Genomic DNA, 24557 nt, shown 5'->3' with positions numbered 1-24557 from the left:
TGGGAGAAGGGGCTCCTGAGAAAGGAAGGGGCCTTGAGAAAGGGAGAGGCTAGATATGGAAGAGCTTGTGCTTATCTGAGAGTTTCACTCTGTATAGAAAGGGGAGTCAGGAGTTGAGTCATCATTGTATTGCAAGGCCAGAGCTGTGCTTTGAAAAAGATCACTCTGGCATTATGGAGAATGCATCAGAGACAATTTGAGAGAACTTGATGTAGTCTACACAGTGATGGTAAAAACAGCCTTCTTACAATCTGGATGGGAGTGGGGCTACCTTCAGGGACTTCTCTACTACATTTTCCCTTCCATTCTATGTGGGGGTATATGTGTATCCTAGGAGAAAATGGTTCAGGCATCATACCATACCTGTTGCTGTTTCTCTCTCAAGGAAAGTTTACGACTCTGATGCCTATTGCCTGCCTTTTACTGCACAGAGCAGACTAGAGCTACAAGAACAGAGAGGAGGGACAAAAATGAAGTATTTAAAAATAGAGTCAAGGTTGTAATAGTCAAACAGGAATTATACAAGCATAATAATCTCCAGTTTTGGTAATTCCTAAAATTCAACAAAGGGCTCAAATGTTTATGAACTAAAGTTCACCAGAAGACTCTTTGTGGAAAGAAATCAATAAATGTAGTAGGATCAGAAAAACAATCCACAGCTAGGAAGGAAAAGCCAAATATAATGACGCCTGCTAAGATAGGTCAATCTAACTTAATTTGTGATGTCTTGAAGAGAAAGACAGGAGATTTAAGAAAAAAGAAAAGATAATTAGAAATATATTATGCTTGGGGCCCCTGGGTGGCTCAGTGGGTTGGGCCGCTGCCTTCGGCTCAGGTCGTGATCTCAGGGTCCTGGGATCGATTCCCGCATCGGACTCTCTGCTCAGCAGGGAGCCTGCTTCCCTCTCTCTCTCTCTCTGCCTGCCTCTCCATCTACTTGTGATCTCTGTCAAGTGAATAAATGGAATCTTTAAAAAAAAAAAAAAGAAATATATTATACTTGCTAGTGGGAAACATTGCATTGATTTCTCCTAAATATGTTAATGGGCTCCTCAGAAGAGTTCTTGGCTCAAAATTTTGGGGACATGTTAGACTTTGTGAAGAAACTGAGACTTTTGCAATTTTATCAAACTCCTGGCAAAGTAAAATAACCCAGGACTTAAAAAATGCAAATACTAGCTATAAATGAAGAACTCAGAATGGATTAATTCAAAGACATTTTCATTCGGAAGTGCCAATGAAAGTAATATAATACTCATTTGTGTGTGCCTGTGTATAATTTTGTGGTAATTAAAGTTAAAAATGAGACTTAAAGGACCCAGGGGCCCAGCTGTGAGTTAAGGAACTCCCAGGAATATAGTGGAATTGAGCATTTAACCCTAGTTTTTTTTCCTGAGTCTCTAAAAGTCTGAGATTGGAGCCAAAATATTTCATGTTCAGAAATTTGAATGTTTGTATTTTTTTGAAAGTGATGTTCTAGGGGATGAGCTACCTTAACCAGACTCATATGAGAGGGATGAGCAAACCAGAGTAAAGCATAAATTTATAATGAGAAATGTAGCTTCCAAGCAAATTGGTATACTTTTGTCAGCTGATCTACTCAGTGTGGGAAAAGCTATGGAAACAGGCCCCATTCAGACAACTTCATAGTAAACTGGAATAGGAACAACCAGAAAAAGTGATATAATTCAAATGGCTGGAGTCTTGAGGGCATGATAACTTGGGAGGGAGTTCTCAAGTGATACAAATCAATGGTAAATACCCAACCAGGCTCACTGGCTTTTTCCTGAAGGAGGCTAACAACCTGTTTATAAATGTCCCCCCCCCCCCCTTTGTGTACTTTTCCTGGGCACTGTATAGACTATTTTTCTTTCTAGTTCAGGCAAATATTAGGATAGAAGGACAGGAAATCTAAAACACTTTTCATGAATTTAGTACAAACTAGAGAGGGAAGAGGTAGGAGTTTCCGAGGGCTAGAGTTAAGGTAGGCCTGAGGAATGGAAGGGAGTTATAAATTGAGGAGTTTTGACCTGAAGCAAGAATGATGAATCAAGTCTCCAGGGAAAAGCATCATGGAGGCTAGAATTGCTAAGAGCTGAGGGCACTATGCACTCGTTGATGGTAGACAGCTATGATGTCAGTGGTTTTCACCTGAAGCCAGCAGGGTAGACATGGGGGAGAAAGTCTTTTTCTGCTGGAGAGCAAATAAGATTAAGGGTTAAAAGAAGATGAGTAGATGGTATAACAGCCTGGGGCAGAAAAAAAGAAGGAAAGAAACCTTGAGTGAGGTAAACATCTGTGAGGTTTTGATTACAGCTGCTTTTATTTTATTTTTAATTTTTTTTAAAGTAGGCTCCACGCCCAGCATGGAACACAATGTGGGGCTTGAACTCACAACGCTGAGATCAAGAGTCAGATGCTCAACGGACTGAGCCACCCAGGAGGCCCTATAGCTGCTTTTAAATTCTGAACAATCTGGACTATTTCTAAAAGTCCTTAATGGGTAATAATCCATGCATTGAACTTCCTCAAGGAAAGAATGAACTTGGGCAGGAACTACAAAGTCAAAAACCAAACTCCCTAGGAGTGACCAGTAGCCTACCACACCCACGTCCGAAGTTCACAGAGAATTCACAGGTGATGGGACAAGGTGTGGCTACCCATATGTGCTGGGCCAGGAGGAAATAGTATGTGTGCCCATATGTGAAAACTGCTTTTTTTTACTTACTGTATTCCTGTGGGATATGAATGCTGAGCCCCATTCACTATTAGAGCTAGGTGGCACAGGGTTCTGTCTGTTGGATGGCAGCCACAAAAGTTGGGGTGCTGGATGTGTATACAAGCTCCATCCAGGGAGAAGTTGGAGAATTGGTTTTATTGTTGAAATGAGCCAGAAGGAGAATTGGTGTGGATATTAATGATGGTGTAGAGATGAAATTGTATTTCCACAAAGTGAGTGAGTCCATCCCAGCAGGTCTCTATTTTTCAAGGCATCATGCAGAATTCATGCCCAGCTGTAGCATCACAGAAACAACACGAGGACCATTTAGTGGCAGATACTCTTCGGAGTGTGTTGAGGAAAGTAAAGGCTTTCTAGAAATGCAATTATTAAAGCCAGTATTTAACTCAGAGCAGTTTTCCTGAAGAGACTATGAATAAGTGTGGTGATAAAAGAAAACATTGTTTCAGCCTAGGCTGGAACCAATATACACAACATGGGGCCCATAAAAGGGGTTTAGCAGGGACTATATGTTGCAAGGAGAAGAAACCATGCTAGATTAGAACTGAGATGACTTTTTAATACCCTAACAAAGGATTTTCATTAACGTTTTAGTGAGAGGAACTGCCTATGTATTCAAGTCCTCCCGCTATAATAATTGCATGTGAGTATACTCAAGTTAGCTCTACAATAAATTGCATATACTTTTCATTTCATAGTATGAGTAAAACACCTTTAAATAAGTATTTTCATCCTTTCACAAAGTCCGTTAAAAGCAACAACACCATAAATAATAACCACAAGCTTTTGGATTGATATAGATGGGCATTTGGATTGAGCAACCTTGACTGATGGAAATCAAGGCTCTGGATTTCAGTGGGATAAACTAGGTGGGCTCTAGTTTTTGTTCGTTTGTTTGTTTTTTTAACACTTTTTCTTCTCAGAGAGCTACATGCTGAAAAGGTAGAGATATTAGAAGCAGCAAGGGCCCAGTGCCAAAGCTGGGGACCCATGAAGGCAGATGAAAGACTGGCACGGATTAGGATTTAAGTCAAGATCATGGGTTGAATGGTGAGTCTGCTATATTGGGCACATATGCTGAAGGTCATACTGGCTTTCCAATGTGTTTCCAGGGCTTTCCCAGGACACTAAAGAATAAATTCCTGCCTCAGCCCTAGAACATCAGCTTTGGAACTGTTTTCAGATCTCGCTTTGTACAGGTAGGGGAGTCCAATCGGCTGCTGGGTCTGGCTCTCCTTGACTCTGGAGCTAACGTTCACAGAAGCCAGGAAGGGGCCGCTGTCCGCAGGCCCTAAAAGAAAGTTAGTTTCGGGGCGCCTGGGTGGCTCAGTGGGTTAAGGTCATGATCTCAGAGTCCTGGGATCGAGCCCCGCATCGGGCTCTCTGCTCAGCAGGGAGCCTGCTTCCTCCTCTCTCTCTGCCTGCCTCTCTGCTTGCTTGTGATCTCTCTGTCAAATAAATAAATCTTAAAAAAAAAAAAAAAGTTAGTTTCAAGATCTTACCTGTTAGGTGGGCTTGGGGTATGGGCTTGATAAGGGAAAATTTGTACCCAAGGTGGCCAAAAGTTCCTGGCCATTGTCCTAGGGGACTTCCTGGTTCTTCTTCCCTACCCCATTCTTGCGGGCGCCTGAAGTACCATGTGTGCGGAAGTAGAAAGGTATAAATTACCCTCCCTCCTTGAGCTTGGAGCTCAGACCTTTGGAGAACAGCCTCTTCTGAGCCCGCTGGTGTTAAATCCCCGATCCTCCAAAGCCTCCTTATGCCGCTTGGTTCTTCCGTCAGGATCCAGTCCAGGTTCCGTCAGAGGCTCAGGTGCTAATTTAAAGTCCTCAGATTTTCCAGCTGGGCAGGGTTGGGAAGGTTTGGTCCGACAGCAGATGTGAGCATCCTGTAAAAACTGCCAGCCGATTGCAGCCGGCAGAGGATGGAAGGGCTCGGAAACTGATTCACTTGCGCTATCAAGGGCTTAACGCCTTGCTATTTATTATTAATTGTACTCCATAAAACTTTCGTTTACAAATCATTTAAATTAGGTTTTCCTCCCAAGGGTTGCTGATTAACTCACAGACTGTGGAAAGAAGTACAGGGGGAACAAGTTAAAAGCCTGCCTGGGGTCACGCGTCAAGGCTGGGAGGGTAGAGCCGGTGTGAAAACAGAGGTCCCTGGAGTCCTCCGGGGCCCACCGAGTCACTGCGCTGCCGGGCGTCGCCGCGCAGCTCCCTCCAGCCAGGTTTGGGATTCTTCGAGCAGCTCTGGCCACAGGCGGTTTATAGATCATCTATTTGGTGTCCACAACTACAAATCATCAAGTATCTGAGCTGGACAGTAAGTAATAGAGTTAAGATATAAGATACCTTCATCTGACTCTGGAGTCTGGTAAAAACTGGTTTTCTAAAGGCGCCTCTCTACTCTGTTTATGACTTTTCCAGAGGCCCTCCAAACCCCTAGAATATTCAAGGAAAGGCAGTTTGTATCTGAGTGAAAATATGTTCATCCCCAGCGTTGGCTGACTAGAATAAAGGTCTGAGAAACAGAAGCATGAGGGAACTGAAACAATGCCTTACATTTGACTCCCACAGTTGACAACCCACTGCCATCAACTGATGGTGCCTTTTGACATACGTTCTTTTAAGTCAGTAAGGCTTTTGAAAAATATCAGAAAAAGATTTTATTCCTTTTAGCTGTTACCAAAATTTGGAGTATAGAGATATATGGAGGTGGTTTTTTTTTTCTAGTCACATAGTTGAATTTCAAGATGATCTGTTTCTACGAAGTGTGACGCGATTAAGGCAGCTTTTGACTTTTCTCTTTTAGTAGAGACTGTTGGACCCTTATCTTCTCCTATCTGAGTAGTTAAGAGGCAATGTTACATGGAAAACTGGGAGCATGCCCCGTCCAGGACACATTTTGCAAGTGTTTATCTGTTGTGGTCAGGGCCTTCAGACTTCTCGTTCCTCACCCCTGCTCTTCACTTCATCGTGCCTCTGGCTGCTCGGACCGTCCACGTTTAAGTTCTACCTAAGCATATCTGTACCTAAAGCCCTTCTCCTCATATTCCAAAATTACTCTTCTGTTTTCTAAGTCTCTATTAAAGTACTCATTACTCTGGGGATATCTCAACTGGAGTTTAGGAGGGAAGTAATTTAAAGCAGCCAGTGCATTCTCCATAAAGGACTTAATTGTTAAACTAATTCTCTTAGAGTTATTTACCTTTCAAAATGGGCTCATTAACCCAAATGAATCTTGATTTGGTAGAATTTCACACCTGAGCAGAGGGAAAGAGACCTATTCAGGCAGTGTGGAGAAGACACTGTAGGGCAGTGAGATCTCCTCACTCCTTGTTGTTTATCCTGTGGACTGATCTGTGAAGTTAGAGAACTACACATATTGATCGAGTTGTTTGTAATTTTATCACTGCTGCCCTGTAGAATATCGATCAACTTAAATAGGTAATTTTGAGGTGACCTAGATGATTTACTAAGAGGCATCTGGCTTGTTGGTCTTGTTCCCAGCTCAGCCAGTCACGCATAAGGTAGATTCCTTGCTTGGACTCTAAGCTGCTCATAAGCGTTCTGCTTTGCTTGATATGGTCCCTTTCTCACCTTGCTTGAAGTTTGTTAGTGGGTCATAATACAAATAGAAATAACGTCCTTGGGACACCTGGGTGGCTCAGTTGGTTAAGCAGCTGCCTTCAGCTCAGGTCATGATCCCAGCGTCCTGGGATCGAGTCCCACATCGGGCTCCTTGCTCATCAGGGAGCCTGCTTCTCCCTCTGCCTCTGCCTGCCATTCTGTCTGCCTGTGCTTGCTCTCTCTCCCTCTCTCTCTGACAAATAAATAAATAAAATCTTTAAAAAAAAAAAAAAAAAAGAAATAACGTCCTTGTTTAGTAGTGGGTTTCTCTCTCTCTCTTCACAGTACATGGTTGAGTTGACAACATTCACCACTTGGTAACTTAGGGTCCAGAGGAATGAGATGTAAAATAGTTCTAGGCCGTGGGTTTCTCATGGTTGGGGTAGGATGACAGCATATTTTCAAAGGAGCTGGTTGGGAGCTGTCATCCGTGGGGAGATGAAAAGAGGAAGGCTGATGGCAAACTTCATTCCTTTCATATTCCCTGCTCTGCCCACACCTTCCTCTCCCTGCCCACCCTGGCCGGGATATGCAGATTTGGTCTTAGGTGAAATGGATAACTTTCAGCATCTGGTATTGAGAATTTCAGTTCATTGTTCACATTCTTTTGAGTTTCTGGGATAACTTAATAAAGAAAAAGACCAATTTGGATTTCAGGAACGTGAGAAAATTTATACTGTTTGTGAAGCCAACAAGCCTCCTGGGAGGCAGGCAATTAGATAATTTAAAATTATTTCAAAGCTATGTATCTTGAATAGAAGACACATATAGGTCACAGAAATCACTTCTTAAATTAGCATTACTTAAGTCTTTTAGTCTCCAGCCAACATTGTTACCTGAGAGGCTGTTGACATGGAGGAAAATATTTGTACGAGGGATGAGAGGAGTGAATGACTTTGACTTTCGTTGGAATATTTTTTATCTTAGCATGTCCCCATCCGTGTTTTCCTCATGAGCTCCAGGCACCTTTCGGTGTTCAATTCTTTCCCATAAGGACTAGGTATTTCTTAATATCTTGGCAGTAATTTTATAGAATTTTATATTCTACTGCATAGGCAACCATATTGGATCAGACAAACACTAACATTGCTTACACCTTAGTTATCTATTCTAGGAAGGTGAGAATCCTGAGACCATAAGAAGTATAGGTTATAACTAGTTAGCTTTTTTAATAGATAAAGAAAATTAAAGATTTGAAGTTGATTGGGTCTAAATGGCAGATAAGTTTATCATGGTCCAATTCTGAAGAAGATAGGAGAAATAATTTTAATTGGTGCAGATTTGAATTCAAACCATAGCTACTTTCAGGTCGTGGTCTGGAATAGGCTTCCTATAAGAACTCTATTGCCCTACACTCAGCTCTCACACAGATGGCTCTGGGATGACAAGCACTGTCTTTAAAAAAAAAAGAAAAGAAAAGAAGAGTACTTGCCTAGCTTGAGGTACCTGGAAAGCATGCACATGCTTCGTGGTCATTAGAAAAGTTTTGCAAACTAGCTCCAGTGAAGGAGCTCTTGCTGGCTCTTTAGTGAAATAAAGCCACATCTCCATCTCTCTGTAACTCCAGGTTCTCCTGTGCACTGAATGCCTTCCTTGGAGCAGGGACAGAAACAGTCAATTGGGGAGGAGGGGTATGGTCAGAGTATAGAATCAATGACATTTTCTTTCTTGCATTGCCTGGCAGACTGCCTTCTTGGAACACACACATATAGACAGTTGTCACACATCTTAATTATATGGAGCACAACTGTAGATGACACAGAAAATATATTTGCTTCTCTTAGAAAATATTTGATAGAAAACATGTTAACATCAATCTGAAAAAGCCCGCAGTGCTTGTGATATGGTAGAAATATCCTGTGGAGTTACTAGAATCCAGAGAGCCCTGCTAAATGCTTTGAACTGCCCTTGACGGATTCCTTTCTTCTCCTCACAGAGTGAGCACCCGTGCTAGCTGGCACCATAGATGTCGCCTTCACTTCCCATTGGTGAAGGTATTTCCCAGTACGGTCTCTGCTCCCATTGTTTTTGAAGTTGTAAACCAAATCGTATTTGCCATTACTCAACTCAAGGAGAAACATTTTGATTATAATTACATGTTATGAGGCATGTTCATGTCCCCTTTCTCTTTTTAAACCTAATTCAGTTGGCCTAATAATACTCCCAGCATTTGTCTGTCTTCACAGCACCTGCACTGCGGAAATCATCTCATTTTATTTGTCTGCTTGTTTGTTGTTTGTGCGCGCCAACAGAATGTAAGCTTCATGGAGGCAGAAACCTTGACTGGCTTATGTACCACCATATTCTGAGCACCTAGAGCAGTTTTGGTCCACAGGAGGCAAAGAATAAATACTGGTTGGATGAAGGAATGGAACAAAGCCAGAAGATTGTCTCATCCCTGGCTATTCCTTGGATTTTGTGCTAGCCCTTGTCCTACTGACCTCCAAATGTCAGAGCTCTCCAGGACTCCATCCTGAGCCCCCGTCTCTTTCCTAAATTCGCTCTTTAGGTGAGATACTATCTATTTCTTTGGCTTCAATTGCCTCATACATGCTGACAACCTCCAAATATATCCAACCAGCTAGGCCACCTACAGAGTCCAGACGTGACTATGCACTTCCTCCTTGATCTGCATTGGAATATCTCTCAGCTTTACTAAAATTAACTTTTAAATCATACTCTCAAACTTCACTGCAGCCAGCCAACCCCTCCCCAAAAAAAAGAACAAACGAAACAATAATCAAACAAAACCAGTCCTTTGCCTGTCTTAATCAGCTCTATAAATGATAACACCTCCCACGCTGTGGCTCAGAGCAGAAATCCAGGAGTCATTCTTGAGTCATCCTTTCCTCAAGTCCCATAGCTCCTCTATCTGGCTGTCTTATTTTTTCCACCACCAAAGTATATCTGGAAATGTGTTTGTTCTTTCTTTCTCTGGTGCAGGTGCATTTCCTTCCACTTTTAATAACGCTGCACCATCATGGTTCCCACTCCTGACCCACACCACTGTGTTCCACACAGCGACTGGAAACCAGATGACACTGTTCCCTGCCTTAAAGCCCTCCTTGGCGTCAGAGTCCTTCCTCGCTGTGGCAGATGAAGATCTCAAGGATCTCATCCCAGCCCTTCCTTCCAGTGCCTTTCTCACTGATCATGCTTCAGTCATTTTTCTGTTCCTTGTAACAGCTTAGCTCTTGTCAGTCTTGGAATTTCCACCCATGTTCATTCTGACAGGACTTCTTTCTTCTCACGATCGGACTGAGTTCTTCTCATCTATTCGTGTCTAAAGAGAACTTTCAGACATCCCACGTAAGGTGCCCCCTCCCGTTTATTTGAAATTTCATATTGTGGTAATCATTGGAATTACTCACTGAATATTTTTGCATTTCTTTCATCTGAGCACACTGTGGTGCTGTACTTCTTCACTCTCTTCAAATTTAAATATGACCATGTGACTTGCTTTGCATAACGAGACACAAGTAGGAAGGATACGAGCCACTTTGGAACAGAAACTTTAAGATCACTGTGGGATTTGCCACACTCCTTTTCCACTGCTGTGGAGACTGTTGAAAGCACTTGTTAAGGGAAAACATCTATCAGTCTGATTCTCTGAGTGACAGGGATGTGCAGACCATTCCCATAGACTTGCATTGAGCAAATTGCGTGAGTGGAGGGAAGAAAAGCTTCGCTGGTATGAAGCCATTGAGATTTGGGGGGTGCTCATCAACAAGGCGTAATCTTGCCCAGCCTGACCAGTGCATATGCTGACTTGCTTGCTTTATTTCTTTATTATCTTTCTCCCACTAGACTATTAAATCTGTAAGGGCAGGAACCATGCTTATTTGATTCATCAGTGGTATTTAGTAAGTGACCAAAGGCATGACACAATAAGTGCTTCAAAAATAATCTTGAGTGTATGAAAGAACAAGTGAAAGTTCTCCCCCTTGGTGGCGAAACGTGACTCAAAATCATGTTATAAACATTTCAGTGAAGTTATCAGAGGTAGTAACGTTCGCATGAATTTAGACAGTACTTTACAAAATCCCATAAAAGATACTCACCCATTTGCAAATCTATTGTGCCCAATATTTGGTATATGTGGTAAATCCCCGAAGTGCACAAAGGTATAGATAAAGGCATGGTGGTCACCTGAATGGAGTGTAATGAATGCAGTACAGTGTGTGGGAAATAATTACTTCAAGGTAAATCTTCTAATATACATGCTGTTCCTGCTTCCCTGGCTCTCCATGATGACTTTATAGTATAGGTGTATACTAGTATAGTATATCTGTCCCTGACTTAAAGGGAACAGGACACCTCTTCTTCCAAATATGGTGACGAGATTGGCCCTGAGAATGGACAGGACACCTCCTCTGTCCAGATATGGTGACCAGAACGGCACTGAGAGTGTTTTAAGGATGGTGGTGGACAGAGGGGAGTAAGCCTAAGGCTTTGGTTGGGTGTGAGAGATTCCGTCGTATACCCAGAGCTTAACAAATTCTTAAAAATTTTATAGTTAATTTTAAAATTATCAATAAAGTTATTTTGCTAGCATTCTCTCACTTGTTTCTCAAAATAAAAAATAATCACTTAACTCCAGTATGTAGACATTTCTAACTCTACTTTTCATATGAGAACACTGAGATTTAGAAAGACCACAAGGTGACAAGTTGTAGCACAGCGGAAGCTCAAACCGGACTTTTACCTCTAAGCCTTCCTTCTTTTTTTTTTTTTTTTTAAGATTTTATTTATTTATTTGACGGAGGGAGATCACAAGTAGACAGAGAGGCAGGCAGAGAGAGGGAGAGGGAAGCAGGCTCCCTGCTGAGCAGAGAGCCCGATGCGGGACTCGATCCCAGGACCCTGAGATCGTGACCTGAGCCGAAGGCAGAGGCTTAACCCACTGAGCCACCCAGGCGCCCCTCTAAGCCTTCCTTCTGATGAACTTCTATATACCAGGTATTTTTAAATGAAGTCAGTAGTTAGCAAGAGTTACTGTTTTACAGATTAAGGAATTGTGGTTTGTTCAATCCCACGGTTACTTAGAAGCAGAGCTCTTAAAATACCGCCTGTCCTGCTTTCCTCAGTTTCTTCCTTGGACAATGGTTTTTGTATTTGCACAACTAGAGGCTGTTTTGGCCAAAAATTACCATGCCATCAGATTGTTGGCTGCTTCTTCTTTCCTTTTTCCTTCCTTCTTCCTTCTTCTTCCTTTTTCTTCATTATTTTTTTAGCTATAATAATTATCAGGTGCCTGAACAACTAATACCCCAATACAAACATTAAAAACCTCAATATAGCATTGTGTTATAATGTAACAGTAGTGTTAGGGTGCTTCCTGTAAAAGTCAGCAACATGAGGAGGGAGCTACTCATTGACAGATGTGCTAGTTATTAGTGGCTAGGTTCAACCTCAGCTGCCTGTTCCAGTGGCATTCTGTGGCATCTGTTTTTTTTTTTTTTTAAAGATTTTATTTATTTGACAGAGAGAGATCCACGAGTAGGCACAGAGAGAGAGAGAGAGAGAGAGGAGAGAAGAGAGAGAGAGAGAGAGAGGATGAAGCAGGCTCCCTGCCAAGCAGAGAGCCCGATGTGGGACTCGATCCCAGAACTCTGAGATCATGACCTGAGCCGAAGGCAGAGGCTTAACCCACTGAGCCACCCAGGTGCCCCTGTGGCATCTGTTTTTATCTGCCACCAGAAGTCCGAGTGTACGACAGCAGCCTTTTGACTTTTTTTTCCCTCTTGAATTCCCTCTTGAATTAATTTTTTGGAATGCAGTGTGCATGTATGTTTTTATGAAATAATTTGACATGTAACCTTGTATAAATTTGAGGTATACAGTGTGTTACTTTGATACATTTATATATTGTACTATATGATTGGCATTGTAGTGATATTTAGCACATTACATAGTTACAGTATAGTATTATCTGTATCCATTATACTGTGCATTAGATCTTTATAACTTATTTACTGATCGTTATAAATCTGTATCCTCAAACACCATCAGTCTTGTCTCCTTACCCTTCTTCCCCTTGTAACCGCTTTTTTACTCTTTCTTAAAAGTTCAATTTTTTAGATTCCACAGATAAGTGATATTGTACAATATTGGTTTTTCCTCTAATTTATCTTGCTGAACATAATGTGCTTAAAGTCCATCCATGTTGTCTCAAACAGCAAATATCCTTTCTCACTGCTGAATAATATTCCATTTTATATGCACACACCACATTGTTTTTATCCATTCACCTATTGATTGACATTTGGGTTGTTTCCCGACCTTAGGTATTGTGAATAATGCTGCAATAAACATGGGAGTGCATGTATCTTGTCAAAATTCTGTTTACATTTCCTTTGGGTATAGTCTCAGAAATAGAATTGCTGGATCCTATGGTAGATCTATTTTTAATTTTTTGAGGAACCTCTATATTGTTTAACACAGTGACTGAATGAACTTACGTTCCCATTAATAATGTATAAGTAGTACTATACTATACATTATTTGCACCACATCTTTGCAAGCACCTGTTTTCCCTTGTCCTCTTGACAACAACCATTCTACCATGTGAGAGGTGATGTCTCACTGTGGCCTTAACTTGCATGTCTCTGATTAGTGATATTGAGCATCTCACCATGTGGCTCTCCACATAGCAAAAGAAATAATAGAATGAAAAGACAACTTACTGAATGGGAGAAAATTTTTGCAAACCATAAATCAGAAAAGAAGTTAACATCCAAAATATATAAAATACTCATACACCTTAACAAACAAATGAAAAACTAACAATTTGATTTAAAAAATTAGAAGGGGGTACCTGGGTGGCTCAGTCCCTTAGGCGGCTGACTCTTGATTTCAGTTCAGATTGTGATCCTCGGGGTCATGAGATCGAGCCCTGTGTTGGGCTCCCTGCTGAGCTCCCTGCTTAAGATTCTCCATCTCCCCCTCCCCCTGCCCCTATGCTCCCCCCCCCACTTGTGTTTTCTCTCTCTCAAAAATTTAAAAAATAAAAATGGACAGAGGAACCAAATAGACATTTTTCTAAAGTGGCCTGACTTCTTAATGGCAATTATGAAAACTTTTTTAGCTACCTAGAAGAATAGAGGGTTTTAGGGAACTTGAAGGCTGTAAATCTTGTTATATGAGCCCTATAATCAGTAACTATTTGCAACATTATTGCTTTCTTATATTTTTTTTCTTCTCTAGAATGTTCTCTTAAGGATTAAATATATATGATGGGGATTTAAATTGGTACAACCACTGTGGAAAATAGTACAGAGTTTCCTCAAAAATTAAAAATCAGAAATACTGTATGATCCACTAATTCCACTACTAGGTATTTATCTAAGGAAGCAAAAACACTGATTTGTAAAGTTACATGCATCCCAATGTTTATTGCAGCATTATTTACAATAGCCAAGATACAGAAACAACCTGAGAGTCCACTGATAGACTAAAGATAAAGAAGATTTTTATATACATACATGCACGCACACATGGAAGGACCTAGATGGTATTATGCTAAGTGAAATAAGTCAGACGGAGAAAGACAAATACCATATGATTTTACTCATCTGTGGAATATAAAAAGACAAAACAAAACAAAAACCCAAACCCCAAATGGGTAAACAAACAAAAAGCAGAATCAGATCTGTAAATACAAAGAACTAATGGTTGCTAGAGGGGAAGGGGATGGGCAAAATGGGTAAAGGGGAGTGGGAGATATAGCCTCCAGTTACAGAATGAATAAGTCATGGGAGTAAAAGACAGCCTAGAAAATAAAATCCGTGATATTGTGATAGTGTTGTATGGTGACAGACAGTAGCTACACTTGTGAGCATAACATAAACTTGTCAAATCACTAAGTTGTGTGCCTGAAAATAATGTAACATTGGGTGTTAATGACTCTTAAGTTAAAAAATTAATTGAAAAATGATTAAACATATGAGTTCAAATTTTGATGGGAATGTCCTAGGAGCAAAGGCAGTGATGGCAAAACAAATTTTAGACCCTAACTGCAATAGAGTTAATTAATACCACTTAGTCTTGGTCCTTAAAGGTTCCCTTTCTGCCCTTACTGTCTCATTTCCTAATATCAAACCAGGTATTCCCAGCTCTTTTCTATATGAGGGTGGTCCTTTGAATAAGGGCACTTTTTCGGTGGTAAAGGTGAGCCTGCATTAATATTAATGATTACAAAGATCTTGGAAGTGATTAAACCCAAGTTTTCTCATTGGAAAAAAGATGATAGTGTCAATTTCACAAAAGGGCAAGTGAAATGATAAATGTAGGTGTGTTTTGTAAAATGTAAAGGAGTCTGTAGTTTTTATTAATAGAGTAATATGTTAAATATAGAGATAACAATGTCTACCTTTAAAGCCTGTGGAAATTTTGAGAAAACTAATGAGATTATATTTATAACACTCTCAGGCTTCTTCATAAATAATTGGTATATAATGTCATGCATAATTAACGATTAGTTTATTTTTTTGTATTTGTACTCAGTTCAGGGAGGCAGTATCTTTTACTGTTTAAAAAAAAACAACAAACCAATGGACAGAAAATGACCAGGTTGAGAAATAATTATCAATTTGATAGACCACACACCTAGACATACCAATAGAAGAATTCCCAGGATGTCATATTATCTTTGAGATATTGTACTTAAAGAGTATATAGTTCTTGTCTAGTATTACTGAAGTCTTTGTGAATTTAATGAAGGTAGTCTCAGCTGGTTTGGCATAGTAGAATAGAATTTGAAGTTGATCGTTAACCTTGTTCCAATGACCAAATTAAACTGCTATTTTAAGGAAGGAAGCTGGAATAAAACTTAAAAAAGTATTAGACCAATTGTATATAATGCTGGTCGATCATGAGAGTTGTTAACACTAAAGAGACTTACTTGTCAAAGGAAGTTCTGAAAAATTCCTATAGATATGAAGGGGGAAAGTAAGTATGAGTTAGGAAGTTTTTACATTCCAACTTCCACAGAAGAAGCTATATGAAAGGTCTCTTATAGTCTGTCTCTCTAAACATCACAGTTTAATAGATACTCTGTGCAACAACAATATCCATACTAATCTCTGCTCCTCACATAATCATAACATGCTGTTTACTGATATTTCCAAATGTCTGGATCAGATTAATAGTTAAGGCATGCATATATAAGGGCATCTAACAACACATGATTGAGAGTAAATGTTAAATGAATGATATGGGAAATAAGTACAGATTTTGAAGAAGAGACCCTTGAGGAATGTGGTATCCAAGCTTACAAAAGTGGGAATGGCTTAATAGTTATGTATATGTGTTTCTTGGTACAGTATCTTTTCAATTCTTTTTTGTCCAATTTTTTTTCGTTGTGTTTTTTATTTTTGATTTGTAGGTGTTCTTTATATATTATGGACACAAGGTGTTTATCAGATATATTATTTGAAAATATTTTTCCAATCTGTGTCTTATTTTTTTCATTTTCTCAGTTGTATTTTCTGAAGCACAAAAGCTTCAATTTGATGGTGTTCAATTTATCAGTTTCTTCCTATATGGATCGTGCTCTGGGTATAGTGTTTAAGAACTCTGCCTGACCCAAAATCATGAAGCTATCCTCTCTTTGAGTTCTTTTAAATTTTTTTTAAAGATTTTATTCATTTATTTGTCAGAGAGAGAGAGAGAATAAGCAGTGAGAACAGCAGGCAGAGGAAAAAGCAGGCTCCTCGCTGAGCAAGGAACCTGATGTGGGACTCGATCCCAGGACCCTAGGATCATGACCGGAGCTGAAGGCAGACAACCAACTGAGCCACCCAGGCATCCCAAGTTCCTTTAAATTTTTAATAATTTCAGCTCTTACATTTAGGTATATCATTCATTTTGAGTTAATTTTTGTGTATGATATGAGATAAAGGTCTAAATTCATCTTTTTACATGTGGCTGTCCAATTGTCTCAGCACTATTTGTTGAAAAGACTATTTCTATCCCCCTTCTAATTGCCTTGGCATGTATCAAAGATTAATTAACCATAAATGTGTGGATTTACTGTTGGATTTCCAGTTGTTTTCCTTTGATTTTACATCTCTTTCTTGAGCCAGTGCCACCTTATTTTGGTTACTGTATCACTATAGTAAGTTTTGAAATTGGAAGTATATGAGTCCCCTAATTTTGTTATTTTTCAAAATGGTATAGGGTATTCTCAAGTCTTTGCATTTTAATATAAGTTTCAGAAACAGCTTGTGAAATTCTACAAAAATAAACACCTTCGCTGGTGTTTTGATAGAGATTACTTTGAATCTATAGATCAATTTGAGGAGAATTGCCTTCTTAACACTATTGAACATAGATTACTTCTCAATTTATTTATATCTTCATTCCTTTCTCTCAGCAATGTCTTTTAGTTTTTGGTGTACCAGACTTGTACTTCTTTTATTAAAATTCAGCATAGGCTTTTTTTTTTTCACTTTTTGAGGCTATTGTGAATTCAATTATTAATTTCATATGTGGGCAGCTCATTGCTGATATTTAATTGATGTTTCCATATCTATCTTGGCTCTTTTGACTTTACTGAACTCCTATGTTCTAATTTTTTTTTACATGGATTCCTTAGTATTAGCCTTGTTACACTCTCTCAGACCCCTAGTATAAGGTTGAATGAGATGATGAGAGTGATCATCCTTGCTTTGTTCCCAGTTTTAGGGGAAATCACTCAATATTTCACATTAAATACAATATTAGCTATTGATTTTTCACAGATGCTCTTCTATCAGGTAGAGGAAATCCCTTATTTTCTTCCTAGTTGGCTTAAACTTTTTCCTAAATGAGTATTAGATTTGTTCAATATTTTCTGTGTCTATTGAAAGGATTATTTTTTTTTCATTTTTTTCTATTAATATAATAAGTTGCAATGATCAATAGAGATACAGTTTGTTAAAGAGCACCAGATGCAAATTTTGGAAATGAAAAAATGTAACCAAAATAAAAAATTTGCTAGGGGTATCAACAGTAGATTTCAGATGGTAGAAGAAAAAAAGTCGGGAAACTTAAAAACAAAATTGGAATAGAGAAGAAGAAAAGGAAGATCTATGGTATACCATGATATATGCATAATGGGCTCCCAGAAGAGGATAAATAGAAAGTGGGTGAAAAAATATTTAAAGAAATAATAGCTAAAACCCTTCCATATATGAAGAAAATAATTTAGACTTCCAAAAGTTCAACAAACTTGTAGGATAGACACAAAGAAGCTCACATCTACAAACAGAATCAAACTGTTCGAAGCCAAAGACAACAAGAACATCTTGAAAATGGAAAGAGAGAAAAACTCACATACAGGAGGGAAAACAATATGATGAGGAACTGACATCCAAAATGATGAAGTTCGAAAAGTAGTGAGATAACATTCAAGTGCTGAAAGAAAAAAAGTAAACCAAGAATTTTATATTCAGGAAAACTGTAAAAAACAACAACAACAACAACAACAACAACAAACTAAAAGTAAGTGCAAAGATAATATTATTTGGATATAGAAAATACCAAAGAATGTATCAAAAACTTCTGAACCTTATAAGTGAGTTTAGCAAGTTTCCAGGATACAAGACCAATGACCCAAAATAAACTCTGACCCCATATACCAGCAAATAACATATATGATTTGATAGTTTTTTTAAAAAAATCATTTATAATAGTTCCAAAAAGGAAAGTAGTTAGATACAAGTCTGATAAGATATGTATAGAGTCTGTTGTGTGAAGGACTACAAAATGCTGATAGAAGGAATTGCAATAGATCTAAGTACATATTATTATTATTATTATTATTATTATATATGTATATAATATACTGTGTACATTGAGTCTTTTTAATAATTTCTGTCGCTGTTGATTCTGCATTTATTGGATCATTGTTGCCCTAGTTTCCATTAACTCTTTAGATGTGAGTTCCTTTAGTTCTTTGAACATATTTATAATAGCTCCTCTGAAGACTTTGTTAAGTCTGTGCCTTCGTTTCTTTTTACTACTCTTTTTCTGCATATGGTCATATTGCTTACTTCTCAGCATGACTTACAATTTTTTGCTGAAAGCTGGATATTTTAGGGAATACATTAGAGCAACTCTGTATTAGAATCCTCCCAGGTTTATTTTTATTGTTGTTTGTTTGGTAACTTGCACTAAATCTGTGGACATGTTCTCCCTCATGATATATGATGGTATATGGACATTGGTATATGTGCTCAAATTAAAAAAAATAAAATCCCTTTGTCAGCATAACTTAGTGATTAGCCATTAATTGGTCAGAATATCTTCTAAAATACAACCTCATTTGAATCAGTAAGTATTCTACTCTTTGCTTGTGGATCTGTGTCTGGATTGGGGAATGCAGTCAAAGTTGAGGCAGTTTATAAATTTACCCCCCCCCCTTTTTTTCTTTCCACTCTCATGTCTCTTCTGAGCATGCACAAGTTTTCATCTCGGGGTTGTGTATCTGGCTGGTTCCCGTTCCATCTCTTCTTGATCTTGTGCACAGCTCTGTAAATGCACACAGCCTTTCAGACCACCAGAGTATATAGGAGCTCCTCGAAGCCTACTGCGACGCTCTTGTTCCATGGATTATTACCCACTTATATTTCTGCCTATTTAGCTGATCTGTTGCTTGCCACAATCGAAACAGCCATTTCAGTTTAGGTGTAACATCACCTACCATTTGGCTCCCAACTATGGGATATTGTTTTCCCATGGTCTACTTAAAAATCAAGTCAGCCCCCTCTGGCAGCAAAGTCTGCTTTGCAGAGCGTACTTTCTTGTGGTAGAATTACCATTCTGATGAAGCCAGGGGAAGGTTGTACACTAGCCCCCAGGCTAAAACACCACACACTCTTATTGTTCTTACCCAAGGTTCAGTAGCTTTTCTTGAATGAACACTTTCAAATTTGTTGTGTGCCTGAGGTTGATTTCCAGAGCCCTGAAATTACTGTTTTTGACAACTTTATCAAGTTTTATTGTGGAGAAGATTTGATAGTCTGCTATTCTGGAGGTCTCATTTCCCAATTAATCTTTTAAGAAAATTAAAACGTGAAAAGACATTGTCTATGTTTACTCATATATTTACCATTTTAGTGCTCTTCATTTGTGTGTGTGTGTGTGTAGATCTGAGTTTATATCTGGTCTAATGACCTGAAGAAGTTGAATGTTCTTTATGTTTTAAGGTTGATAATGAATTCTCTTATCTTCTGTATTTCTGAAAAATTCTTTGGTTATCTTATTTGTGAAAGATTTTTTTTTCCTGAGATTTAGAATTCTGAGATGAAAGTTTGTTGTTTTTTTTCTCTTTCAGCATATTGAGGTTGTTGTTCCATTATCTTAGGTCTTCATTTTGCTGACAGAAAATTGGGATACTCTGATCTGCTTTCTGCTATGTACTGTGTGCCTGTTTCTACTTCTTATTTATCACCGAGTTTTAGCAATTTGATTATGATGTGTCCAAATGTGGCATTCTCTGTGGTTCTCTTTGGTGTTTGTTGATCTTCTTAGATCTACAGGTTTACATTTTAAATCACATTTGGACACATGTAATCATTCTTCAAATCTTTTTTCTGTGACCTCGTAACTTTTCTCCTTCTGGGAGAATTTTTTTCCGATTACTAACAATGTTAGCTTGATATCGTTACACCTGTCACTGTATCTTTTTTTTTTTTTCCCAGTTTTTTTTTTTTCCTCCATGGCTGATTATTTTCTATTGCTAAGTCTTTTAAATTCTGCTGTTGTCTTTAATTTGTTGTTAAGCACATCTGGGATGTTTGTTTTTTTCTTTTCAGGCACTGTATTTTCCAGCTCTGGAAATTCTGTGTAGTTCTTTAAAAAATACCTTCCATGTCTTGTCCCATCATATTAATGTTATGGCTGTGTACAGATTGAACATATTTTCAATAGCTGCATGAAAAGTCTTGCTACTAATTGCATCATCTCTGTCATTTTTTTTTTCATCTCTATCATTTTTTCAGTCTGTTTCTATTGATGGTTTTTTCTCTTGGTAACAGATAATATATTCCTGATTCTTTTGTGGCTGCAAATATTTTATTGGATGCTCAAGATTATTAATTTTACATTGCTGAGTAAATTTTTTGGTATTTGGGGTTGGTCTTTGGTCTGGCCAATGACACTTATTTGTATGTGAGTTTGATTCTTTTGAGGCTTGTTGTGTATTTTTTTGTGATATATCTAGAGTTAGAATAACTCTAGAGCTATTTTGTCCTGACTATTAAGACTTCATCCTTTGGGAGTCTTTTGTTGTTTTGTTATTGTTGTTGTTGTTTTGGTTTTGGTTTTGGTTTAAGATTTTATTTATTTGACACACAGAGATAACAAGCAGGGGGAGCAGCAGAGGCAGAGGGAGAAGCAGACTCTTCACTGAGCAGGGTGCCCAATGTGGGAGTGGATCCCAGGACCCTGAGATCATGACCTGAGTGGAAGGCAGATGATTAACCCACCTAGCCACCCAGGCACCCCCTTCTGGAGTCTTTACTAAAAGTCCTGCATACTTAATGGAATCTTCTCATTCTGATGTATAGAGAGACTCTAGTCCTATATGAGCTCTGGGAGTTATGTAGCCTTGATTTATATGCCTTGATCCCCCCCCCCTCTTTTTTCTGGAAGTTGTTGTTTTCCCTGCCTCATGAAATTGTATCCTAAGCAATCACAGCCAAGGACTCAATGGATATTGAATTTGTAGACATCTGTCTCTACATAACTCTCTTCTCTGTGGCACTCTGATTTATAAAGTTTAGCCATCTTTGCCTCCCTAAATTCCAATTTTTATTTGAATGCTCACTTTGGTTCTAGTTTTCTGGGATCTGTTTGGGTTCCCTTACCCTGAACCATGTCCAGAATTGCCTCTAATCTGAAGCTGGGACTGTTACTGGGCTAATAAAAATACAGGCACCTGTAATTTAAAAATTTAAATTTTTATTTGCCTGAATTTCAAGTAAAGAGCAGATACTTTCTAAGTATCAATATGTCTCAAATGTTGCATGGGACATACTTTCACTGACATTTTTTGTCTGAAATTCTAATTTAGCCTAGCATCCCATATTTTACCTGGAAATCATATATTTATCATAATTTCTAATTGTTTCCTGTAGGAGGACATTTCTGTACTAGTTACTCCTTCATTGATAGAAGCAATGTTACTTGTTTATGGACACTGTACATTGTGAATCTCACATTGTTGATTTTCTCACCTTGTTGTCGTCTTTTCTTTTTTTTTTTTTTTAGATTATTTATTTATTTATTGAGAGAGAGAGAGTTCACAAGTAGGCAGAGAGGCAGACAGAGAGAGAGGGGGAAGCAGGCTCCCTGTAGAGCAGAGAGCCCAATGTGGGGCTTGATCCCAGGACCTTGAGATTACAACCTGAGCCGAAGGCAGGGGCTTAACCCACTGAGCCACCCAGGCGCCCTTGTTGTCTTCTTTTAAAGAGTGTTGAGGGACGCCTGGGTGGCTCAGTGGGTTAAGCCGCTGCCTTCGGCTCAGGTCATGATCCCAGGGTCCTGGGATCAAGTCCTACATCAGGCTCCTTGTTCAGTGGGGAGCCTGCTTCTCTCTCTGCCTCTGCCTGCTTGTGTTCTCTCTCCCTCTCTCTCTCTCTCTGACAAATAAATAAATAAAATCTTAAAAAAAAAAAAGAGTGTTGAAATTTGTTTTTCTGACAGCTAAGTAATTTAAGGCTCTGCTTGATCATTTTGAAGTTTTTGTTTTTTTTTTTTTTAAGTTTCCTTCTGATGTTTCCAGAGTATTCTAGGGCTGTTCAGTCCATTATTAATACATGACCCTTCTGGAGTTTCTGTTGAACAACAAGTTCTCTCTCCTGTGGCTATTCACAGTGCTCCTCTCTCCCAGGCCCATGTGAACTTTGGGCATTGTTCAGCTCCAGTCTCTCTGATGGTTGTTCTTTTTCTGCCTTATAGAGATTTACCTTATATAAGCACAGATAATATTCAACCAAAGACTCAGGAGGATCCCTATGTAGATATCTGGAGTCCTTTCTGGTACTTTACCCTGCAAATTCTAACCACCTCAGCTACCCCACACTTTGATCTCTGTCTCCTTAACTCAGGCCACGGTTCTCTCTCTGGTCACAATCTCTCTCCCTGCAATGCAGTCTAGAAAGTGCCTAAAAGAAAGCATAATGCTGATGTGCCCATAGGGCTCACTTTATCTGATTGCCTTCTTTGGGGATCAAAGTCCTGTGCTACCTGTTATCCAATATCTAAGAACAGTCCTCATATAGTGTTTTCCATTCTTGTGTTGTTTATGGTGGACTTTATTATGGCCAGAAGTGGAAGTCTTATTTTTAAAATATCCTTGATCTGTGAGGTACTGAGTGGTTCTTCAGCCTCTTTATAAATTCTGCATGTGGGGGAATAACTGTCTTATATTTATGTTGGTAAATTCATATGTATTTTGTTTCTCAGTTGAAGTGAAACCAGGAAGAACACTATTCTAAAATATTGTTACATGTTGTCCATTGAGCTTTATGCTCTAGGCAGGTCAAATTATTTCTTACATCCCAGGATCCAGCATAATATGAAGAACAGAGTAGATGTATGATAAGTATATAACAATTATAAGAATAAATTAATAAGTGGCAAGGCATGGAGATGGGAACTGGCAGCTGGTTCCTGATTTGCAGATCAAATAATTTGAATATTGCCTTGTGGACAGTTGAAACCAATATAAATAGGGATGAGATATGTTCAGAATGGTGCTCTTTAGAATTATGATCTGGAAGAAGCTTTAGAGAGAGCTACACTAGTGTGTCATGTTTAGAAAATCAGAAGGCAGGCAAATAAAAGAAGCCCCCATGAAGAATAATCCACAAATCACACATTTCAGTTAAAGCCAGGTTTAGGATGGACCTGGATTCTGAAAGCAGGTGGATTATAGTCCCAAGCGTCTGGTCACAGGATAATGAGAGCCAAAGAAGGTCTGACAGACTGTTTGTTGTTTGTGCTATGGAAAGTGTTCTGAAAGTCAGTAGAAAGGGGTGCCTGGGTGGCTCAGTGAGTTAAGCCTCTGCCTTCGGCTCAGGTCATGATCTCAGGGTCCTGGGATCGAGCCCCACATCGGGCTCTCTGCTCAGCGGGGAGCCTGCTTCCTCCTCTCTCTGCCTGCCTCTCTGCCTACCTCTCTGCCTACTTGTGATCTCTGTCTGTCAAATAAATAAATAAAATCTTTAAAAAAAAAAAAAGAAAGTCAGTAGACATTAGGGCTATCTGATCTTTAAGATTCCTTCCATTTCAAATATTCGTTCATTAATTCATCACGTATTTATGGTTGAACATGTCCTATGTTTTAGCAACTGATTTAGCAATACAGAGAAGATCAGAACTTGCCTTTGTCTTCAAGGAGAACACAGTATTATAGGAAAATAAATGTGGGACTATTTACAGTAGAGTAAGACAATTCTTGATTGAAGTCATTTTTCCCTTTGAAGGTCACAGCTGGGGGTGGCAGGGCAAAGAGGCAGGAGTTTACCTGGGGTCTAGGTGGTTCTGAATTAAAATGGTGACATGGGGCCTGGATTAGACTCACACTGCAGTGCTATGTCAACACTTTGTGTAACTCATAAGTCATCAGATAAAAGACAAAACTGAGCTGAAATGTTGTGAATAGATATTCCTAACTATTGATATTTATTCTGTGCTAAAAAAAAAAGACATGCCTAAGCCACAGTAATTATCATACTATTTAGTATTAATCTGCATAAGTATAATTGCTCTATTAAAAAGCTGATTAGATTAATGCTATTATCATGATAATGGCTAGAATCACTTGAAAAAAATACCACATTTTTTTAATAAAAAATAAAGCCCAGAATCACTGCTGTTGACAAGAGTCTGAGAGTAAGTGAGACCCATTGGTGTTCAATTCACTCATCATACAGGCAGGAAAACAGTTCGGGGAGGAATATGAAATGAAAGAACATTATCTTATTTGGTGTGCAGATTATTTCTCTGAGTTACTAGTTAGCCCAGTAAACTTTTCTTTCATTAATGAGAACATTGAAATTTATTTTACTCTAAAAAGTTTCTCTTCTTTTCCCATGAAGTTTATTTATGCTTTTCATTAGGAAATTAAATATTAATCATACAGAGAAAACCGAGAACAGTGAAAAGGATAAATATCTATTCATATTTCCACCATC

General features: G+C 38.8%; 1 long non-coding RNA gene across 1 annotated transcript in view; it reads left to right on the top strand.

Moving 5' to 3' along the window:
- The first annotated feature begins 2442 nt into the window (after positions 1 to 2442).
- The window catches only part of LOC125083187 (uncharacterized), a 73434-nt gene continuing 51319 nt past the window's right edge, over positions 2443 to 24557 (top strand). The window contains exons 1-2 of the long non-coding RNA XR_007122209.1: positions 2443 to 2637; positions 3664 to 3790. This is a non-coding gene — a long non-coding RNA (uncharacterized LOC125083187). The remainder of the gene's footprint in view (positions 2638 to 3663; positions 3791 to 24557) is intronic.

This window comes from Lutra lutra, chromosome 13 (assembly GCF_902655055.1).
Source record: "Lutra lutra chromosome 13, mLutLut1.2, whole genome shotgun sequence".
Classification (NCBI taxonomy): Eukaryota; Metazoa; Chordata; class Mammalia; order Carnivora; family Mustelidae; genus Lutra; species Lutra lutra.
This window is presented reverse-complemented; position numbering and strand designations above follow the sequence as displayed.